Here is an 8972-nt window from a genome sequence, read left to right on the forward strand (position 1 = left end):
TCATAAGTGACTTAGCCCGAGGATTTTCTGGCATGGGCCAGCAGCCGGATATTTACTCTGGGCTTGGACTTCAAGAGCCATGATATGGAAATGAGGCAGAGCGGAGGCCACACAGTGTGGGGTTGCACATGCACGGCACACCTGTACTGGAACCCACAGACCCATGTGTTTTAGAAACACCCGTGCAGACACACGAGCAGGCACATCAGACTGTGGTCACCAGACCCGCTAACACGTGAGGTCAAGTTCACACGGACTTGGATGTCATTCCTCACCCCCGCCCCATGACTCCTGACTCTTATCGACACTATGGTAAATTCATGTCAGAGGGGAACATGGTGAGCACTAGAGCTTCCTATTTCTCCTCCTTTCTCACCTCCTTGGCTATCACCCCACACTGCCAGGGACGTGGTATCTTTGCCTATGGAGAAGGAAGTGTACTTCCCTTAGGAGACAAGCTGGCCAGTTCCCCTGTTCTTCTCTACCTAGGTGGTTGGGGGAGCTCCCCGCTTGGCATATGGGAAGCCCAAAGGTGAACCTACACAGTCAAGCCCGAAGGTGAACCTACACAGGAAGCAGGACGCAAACATTTTGACAATGAGAAAGTTGTCTCTCAAGTTCTCATCAGTGCGACTACAGAAACAGTGGCCGCCACAGAGGGCGGAGTCTCCCAAGTCAGTATTCCTGCCCCCTTCAGCTGGCTCCTCATCTGCTCTCCTTGCCAGAGGTCATCTCATTCAACCCTCTGCTTCCAAGGACTGGCGGTGGCTGCAGTGAGCGCAGGAACGCTGCCTTGTCCTCTCCCTTCACCTCTCTCCAAGGTCACCTGAGATCAAGGGAGTTCACCTGGCCAGATATCAGTCACATGCCCATGCCTGTGGGCTATAGCAAGCCATGCCCAGGACAATTCCAGAACTGAACTTGGACAATTCCTCAGATAACCTTTCTTTTTCCCCAGAGCCTGGGTAAGTGGTGTAGTTTGGGACAGGCTACCTGCAGCTAGGACCCTCTCTGTGTCTCCTCGTTCCCACCTTCTACCACTGGTCACACTCGGTTTATCCCGAGGTCTGGACTGGAAGGAGAAAGAATCAGGGCTCAGAACTCAGCCGATTCCTCCCATGTGGCCCATTAGTGCTGAATGCAAGGACTTGTGCCTTCCGTGGGTCAGGTCCCCAAACTGTCAGTTAGAGCACCTTTTGTTCTCTCTGATCTCTGAATCATATTGGTATATTTCATAAAGAATTTTGAGCTCTACTCTGTGCCAGAAACTGGAGCTAGAAAGAATAGAGCACAGGCCTGAACCTCAAGGAACTCAAAGTAGAACAGGAAACTCTGAGTTTATATTCTGATAAGTGTAGCCTGAATTATTTTTCATTATGACTATTTATTTTCCTTTACTTAATCATATCGACCGCATCAGTTACTTTGCTTTCTATTCATGAATCTTGAAAATTGTTCTTGCATTTAATTACCCCCATCAACTTCACATTCACTATTGGGATAGAGTAGCCAGTTCAGCAGGAAGCAGGGAGATGCAAAACTTCAGGATGGAGTTCTCTCCAGAAAAAGAAAAAAATAGTTTCCATGGGCTATATGACATGCAAAGATATATGATAAGAATTAAAAATAGGTACAGAGAAGTTCACACAAATGGAAAAAATACTGCTTTTATTTTGCAAAATGCAGCCTCTAAACCAGAAAAGAAATAAAATCATATTTAACTCCACAAGGAATGAAGTTTTTATAATAATGATGATATAGCCACTGATCACTGATTTAATTAAAATAGTAAGAATTTGAGGGAGGCTGAGAGGGAGAAGTGGGGTCTCAAAAAGTTAAATCCACATCTATGATAACAGAAAGTGAATAGAAAATGTCTAAAATTAAGAAGTCAATCAACAGTGGTATAAGCATATCATTAATAGGCGTGGAAATAGTTAAAATAGAAAAGTTAAAAGGGGCTGTCTCTGGACTGTATATATGGGAGGGAAAAGAATGGTGGCTTGTGATTTTTCAGTACAGTATTTGCCTCAGTAGTATTTGGTTCATTTAAACATGTGTTATATTTCACTTTGATTTTTAAAAAAAATTTTTTAGTTATATTACCTTTCAGAAGACTATTCTACTATGCTTGTCTCTGACATGCTACTGAGATGCAGGGTGTTTATAAGCATCAGTAACAGCGGTCAGTATTGAACTCCAGCAGCTTAGGCAATCATCAGTTCCTGACCACAGAATCCAAAGACAAGGAAAGGGCAGATAACTACATATTTTTCTGGCAAATGATAGAGCGTAAAACAATAGATCACAGTAGAATAACAACATCCAAAAGTAGTCTATTCCTCACTTACTATATTGACCTGAGAAACCCAGTTTTGGGCTATTTTCAAAGAGGAAACTGTCATAGAGTTCAAATGAAATGTCCAGCGACACATCATGGTAGATTGTCGTAATCTTAAGTGACCAGCGTGAGCCCAAATTAGCCTTTTACAATCTGACTCTGATTTACTTTTTTAACATTTGTCTCTCAATGTTTTCATTCAGGAGCCCTTTGCTCTCGCCACACTGGTCTTCTCGCTATATTCAAGTTATCTTTTTTTTCTGTCCCCACACCTTTGGTCACATCATTAAGCATCTTGCCACCTAGATCCTTTCTGTTCCCTCCACCTGTCTGAAAGTGACCCATCTTTCAATTTTCAACAGACCGACTGCTTACTGCATACCTGTGATATGAAAACCATGGCCAGACGCTGCACCAGTTCATTCTCCACAAGCCTTGTGTTTCATTAGAACATGAACACAAGTGGGCAGATAACTACAATGCAGATAACTACAAAGGTAAAGCGAAGTAGGTTCCCTAAGAAAGGTACGGTCCAAATACTGAGCATCTAAAATGTGTCTTGTCGCATCCGTGTGAAAGGACTAGAATACACTTCATACAGAAGGGGGGAATCCGGGTGACATGCAGGTGGAAATGTGGACTGTGGAAAGGCATTGTGGAGGGTTGGAAGGATGAGTGAAGCTCTATCAGCAGGGCATCTTCGGGGATCAATGAAAAGCACACTGTGACTAGGAGGTACAGGGGAGCCACAGGTGAACTGCGAGTGCAAGTTGGTGACAAGGTAGAAGGCCTTGAATGCCAGGTTGAAGAGCTTTTACTTACCTCAGTAGGTAAAACACCTGTGTATATTTTTGAGCAATACAGTAGCCCAATCAGAGCATCCCTTTAGAAAGATTAATTTAGCAGTAGCTCTCAAGATTGAGCTGGAGGAAACGGAATATAGAGACAGCAGTTGGAAGCTCATCCAAGGTTTGGAGGGTGTGAACTAATGTGGTCAAGGAAGGAAGAAGGGTGGGCGGGGACGGACTGAAGGAAGACCTCCAAGTGACTTGATGGCTGGCTGATCCACACGAAGAACAGGCTCTACTTTTCACACCTGGGATTGGGGGAATGGTGGTGGCTACCGGAAGAAGAGATGATTTGAGTTGAATACGTTGTGGGTACCCTGAGTCACAGTGTTAATGGCACATCCAGATGGAAATGAATGTCAGGCAATCGGACTGTGGGTCAGAAACTCAGCACAGAAGTCAGGGCTGGACACGGAGGTCTTTCAGCACTGAGGTAATGTTAGAAGCAAGGGGAAGTATACAGAGATGTCCATAAATAATAATTTTAAGGTCTTTGTCCACGGGGTTGGTGACAAAGGGACAGAAAATAAGAGAAGGCCCTGATGCTAACGTGATCCCTCTCTTTTTGCTATGGGTTTGTTGTGGTTGTTGTTGCTTGTTTGTTTCTTGTTCTGTTCACTTATTTCACAGAGAGAAGGAAAGCAGACAAGTGGACCAATTTTGCCATCTTGATCTGAAAGTCCGCGAGAGCAAAGATTCCAATAGAGACTTAAAGGATTGTATCCCAAAGCAAGAGAGCAATTCTGGAGTGAATTATTTCAGTACTTCCCTGGCAGCACCCCACTCCCAGCCAACCAAGGCCCCTGGAAATTATCCTGAGAGCTGAAGGGCATGCTGAGCTAGAAGCTGAGACAGAGAGGGAATAAGGTTTGCCCAGGCCAGGTTTGCCCGGGACTGAGGAGTTTACCAGGACACAAGACTTTCAGTGCTAAAACTGAGAGAGTTCTGGGCAAACCAGGATGAGTTGGTCATCCCCAAAGAGGTGGAATGAAGAAAGTGGGCAGAAATGTCATAGCTCTCATATCAATTGTTTTTCTAAACTCTCTCAAAACGTGTCCAGGGCTAGGAGGCAGACATTTATGGGGAAAGTGTGGGTAAGTGCTCTGTGTGTAGAGCCCAGATAGACTAAACTCCTGGTTCACTGGGGCTCTATCACCAACCACTCTCCAACAGAACCAGAGTCCTGGGAACCCGACCAGGGAAAGTGTCTGGAGTCCAAGCCTTCCAGACACCACAGGGCAGAAAACAGGGTTGGAGCAAGAGCGTGGGGGCTCAGACCAGGGCAACGCCAAGCGGGTAAGTGGACATTCAACAACAACAATTGTCTCACATGACTGAGATGGTGGAAACGACATGCAAGAGAAGACTGGTGGATTAAGCTAACCTCTGAAACAAGGACAGCATTTAGTGTGTGAAACCAGAAAGAACAGCCTGTCTCCTGTCCGGACACGTTCACGGCATGTGCCACTGCGCAGATCCTGTTGACTTTTCCTGTAGAAACACCGGCTGTCGAAAGGACTCCTTGAAAGGTTAAGAGGTTTGGGAAGCACTGCCAACTGGCCTGAGGGACTCACAAACCTCTTCCTGCTGTCCCTTCAGAAACCCCACAGGGCAATGCTCGTCCTCCTGTGCTTAGCTGAGCTGCCAGGAAGCAGGGGTTGGCCACGAAGACGGACTGAAAGTTTAAATTGTGAGAGAGGCAGCACAGTGTAATGAGAAGAGAATGGCTTTTGCAATTACAGAGACCTAGACATTGATTTAGTCTGGCCACTTCCTATCTGTGTCATCGTGGGTAAATTAACTTGTAACACTGGTTTAATAATAAGTATTTCATGGGATATTGTGAGACAGAGACATAACCCCATGAAAATGGAAAGCCCGTGTCCATATACAAGGAAGGGAGCCTTCATTCTCCCAGAGCGGCCCACTTGCGAGTGTGCGCGCGCGCCTATGTATGTGACTGGTACATGACAGTGTGTGTGGCTGTGTGGGGGGTTTGTGGAGGGGCTGTGTGTGTGTGTGTGTGTGTGTGTGACTGTGTGTGTGGATGTGACTCTGGGTGAGACTATGTGTAGGTGTGATTGTGTGTCTGTGTGTGTGTGACTCTGTGTGTGTACGCGTGCACGCTCAGATGACCCTCTGGCTTAGAATTTTATCCGGGAACAAAGCCTTCTCTTCTTTCTCATCCTTCCTCAGCACCTCTATTTTAACTGGATGCTGAAGCTCTGATTCCAAAGTCAAACAGGCTCGACTTCTCCATCTCCCCACAGACTCCCAGCTCAGAAACACACTGGTGGCTTCCATCCCACGGTGAAAAGGCGGCCGGAGCTTGTTTTTTCTAATTCTGGAGGGACTGAAGCTATCTCTGCTGCTCCAAAGCCAAAGCCGTCTCTCTGCCGGGTCTGGAGAACTGAGTCAAAAATGACCCCCTCCTCCAATCCCAGATATTCAGTTCCTTTGAGGCACATGAGCCAGTCCCTCCTTCTTCAGCCCCACCCGTCCAGCACTGTCTCTCAGTCCTTGCCTATGTCCCCTATTTTCACTTTGCTCCATATACAATGAGCTCATGGGCAACCATGAAAGTCCCCAAGGATGAGCCGGCCTAGTGGCGCATTGGTTAAGAGCTGGCTTGGGATGCCAGAGTGCCCCGGTTCAGATCCCACATGTGCGGGCCAGTGACACTGCCCTCCACAGCTAAGATGCTGAACAACAGCTCAACCTGGAGCTGGGCTGCTGTGAGTCACCAACGTAGGCTGCAGCCCCTGCTGCAGTGGGTTGCCATGGGCTACCGTGTGTAGCCAGCAGCCAGCGTGAGCGGCCAGCAGCCACCACGAGCAGCCATCCAGAAGCCAGTGACTGATCTGCCTCGCCCAGGAAGAGCACAATGATGGTGCCAACTTGGGCCAGTGAAGCAATGTCCTCCACAACTAGGCTGAAGAACAAAAGGACAACAACTTGTCTGTTCCCCTTCCCCCAATTCCCCAGTACTGTTCCGATCCCCCAATTCCCCAATACAAAAAAAATAATAATAAAAAAAAAAGAAAGTCCTCAAGGATAGACTCCCACTATAGAAGGCCAGTGGGTTTCTGGAACCAGAAATTTGAAGAACTCCTTTAGGAATGTACACTTACAGCAGAAATCTATGAAAGGAAAGAAATTCTCAGGCCTCCCAATAAAGGGAAGTCTAGGACTAGAGAACCTCATTTCTCCATCTGGTTCTCTGGCCTGTTTGTTGCTGGGCAAGGGCGAAATGGGTAAGAGACACGACACAGAACAATCTGCTTCACGGGCTTCTAGAAAGTTAAACTTTGTTTCAAGGTTGCTGACCTAAGACACCTAGAAAAAGCCAGGTTCTAGAAGGGAAGAGGGATAGAGAGATGGGCACGAAATAAATAAGGCACCTGCCAAAGGTGGCAAGCTACTTCCTTGAACAAGATTAAAGGAAAAGTCCATTCCCCTGGGCAGGGCTGGCTGCGAAGGTAGGAAAGTTAAGGGTTTCCTGGTTCTTCCATGTTTGCAGATGACCATCTCTCTAATCCCTCATTTCCTTTTCACTGCTCTCCTCCTTTAGTGCGAATAACTGCTGGGGAAGATTGCTCATTGGGAGATCTGTGAGTAACTCTCCTAGAAGTGTCAGGTCCCAAAATGTCAAACAGCGCTCCATCGTCCGAAAAGCTGTGCCCTCTACATCCTCAAACAAATACGCACACACACATACAGTCATATGCCACCTTTCAAAGCCACCTCAGAAAACTTTTCAGCTAAGACGCAAAGAGTTAACTCAAAACCTAAAGGTGGTATGTCATTGTCAAGCTTCACAAAGAGCCTCCCCAAGATGTGCCTCAGTGGTATGTTTTATTTTGAGCTAAAAGCAAATGAGACCCTCCGGGCTCAAGAGAAACTTCTGTCCCCATCCCATCCCCAATTATATAGAGCAGCGGTTCTCAACCTTTCACAGGGGTCGCCTAAGACCATTGGAAAACACATATTTTCGATGGTCTTAGAAACCGAGACACCGCTCCTCTATCCGTCTCCAGGCCCACATGCAGATACGCCCACATACGAGTACCCAGCGACCCCTGTGAAAGGGCAGTTCGACCCCCTAAGGGGTCGCGACCCACAGGTTGAGAACCGCTGATCTAGAGGAATCTGCATTAGGGGACTTGCCCATAATAAGATTGTCAGAGATAACCTCTTTTGACCTATCTGTAGGGCAGGGCAAACTTCTATTTACTAAACATCTGCTCTTATCATTCTGCAGTGACCCTCTGGAACCCCCAAGGCGCCTTACCTCATCCCTAGCTCAGAAAGTCACATATATATATATATATATATATATATATATATGTGTGTGTGTGTGTGTGTGTGTGTATATATATATATATATATATGTAAGGATTGATAAGAGTATGAAAACTGGAATGTTTACACAAGCTTTATGTTAAAAAAAAAGTTAGGTCAACTTTAATTGATTGTATCTCTTTGACCTGATTGTTTTATTTAAATAGGCCTTGTGTCTCACTAGGGAACTAGGCATCTTAACCAGATGCAATTGACCAGGCTTGCTTAAGGCAAAGATAAACCTTTCTATAGTTCTGGGGCGACTCCCTACCATGACCTGCCCAGTTAGGAATTTATGATCAAATCACCCTGTGAGGTTACCTTCAGTCAGAATTATTTTAGAGCCTCTTTTTTATGCACAGTAGCCAGTCAATAGACTGGGACTCTGAGCTCTCTCTGTGTCTGACCATGCCAAGCTCCCAAGGGAGTTTTTTCTCTTGATGGCCTGTTTTTCTGTCTGAGAATATTTTGAGGAGTGAAACTCTCTTGGGTCATGAGGGCTTCACCGTCTGTGCCTTCACCAGAGATGCATCCCTGGTCTAACCTGAATAGTTGACCCTATGTCTTTCCATAAAAAGCCTTATTGGTTTGAGTTTCTATTAAGATCCTACTGAAAGCCAGACAATGAAGCCTTTGAATGGAAAAACTTCTGAATTGAAAAGAAAGAAAAAATTTTGCAGAGCTCTCCTATTGTTGTCATGGCTAGTCGTGAAGAGTCCCTTCATAAAATGGTAGGACAGAAATTAGAACAAGAATCAAAATCCACTCAGACTCCCTTTCTTCACATACTGTAAAAATTAGGGACATTGGAAATTTCATTGTCCTGTTCTTAAGAAAAAGAAGAGGACCAAAGGCAAAATCTTACTAAAAGACAACATGACCATTTTTGTATCTAAAGAACTCGGCTTGGTAACTGTCAGGTTGGAAGCTGCAAAATATGGCCAGACAGAAATGTGGGCTAAACTCCATTCACAGCTAGGATCCTACCAAACTGCTGCCAGCAGTCAAAGAAATTAAAATTACAATGGCAATGATGAAAAATGTCCCAAGTAGATCATTTAAAAGTGCACTTAAAAAGCAAGGGCTTCCAGATCAAATAAACAGAAGGAAATACCTATTTTGAAAATACTAATAAGGGTGAACCAAAGAGAAAATGTAAGGAGAATCACAGAATTTGTCCCAGCAGGGAAATCCTTATGAGGTTTAAAAAAAAAAAGATAAATAAAATGGACACTGATTGGGTTTAAACAAAGGTTTGGGTACAGCACTCCCAAAGGCTGAATGGGCCAAATTGACCCCTGTTGGTCCCCCAACGTTAAAGGGCCCCAAACAAGGGCCGGCCGAGTGGCACGATGGTTAAGAACTGGCTTGGGACGCCAGAGAGCCCCAGTTCGGATCCCACATATGAGGGCCAGTGACACTGCCCTCTACAGCTAAGATGC

The sequence above is a fragment of the Hipposideros armiger genome, unplaced genomic scaffold (assembly GCF_001890085.2).
Source record: "Hipposideros armiger isolate ML-2016 unplaced genomic scaffold, ASM189008v1 scaffold_1116, whole genome shotgun sequence".
NCBI classification, from domain to species: domain Eukaryota; kingdom Metazoa; phylum Chordata; class Mammalia; order Chiroptera; family Hipposideridae; genus Hipposideros; species Hipposideros armiger.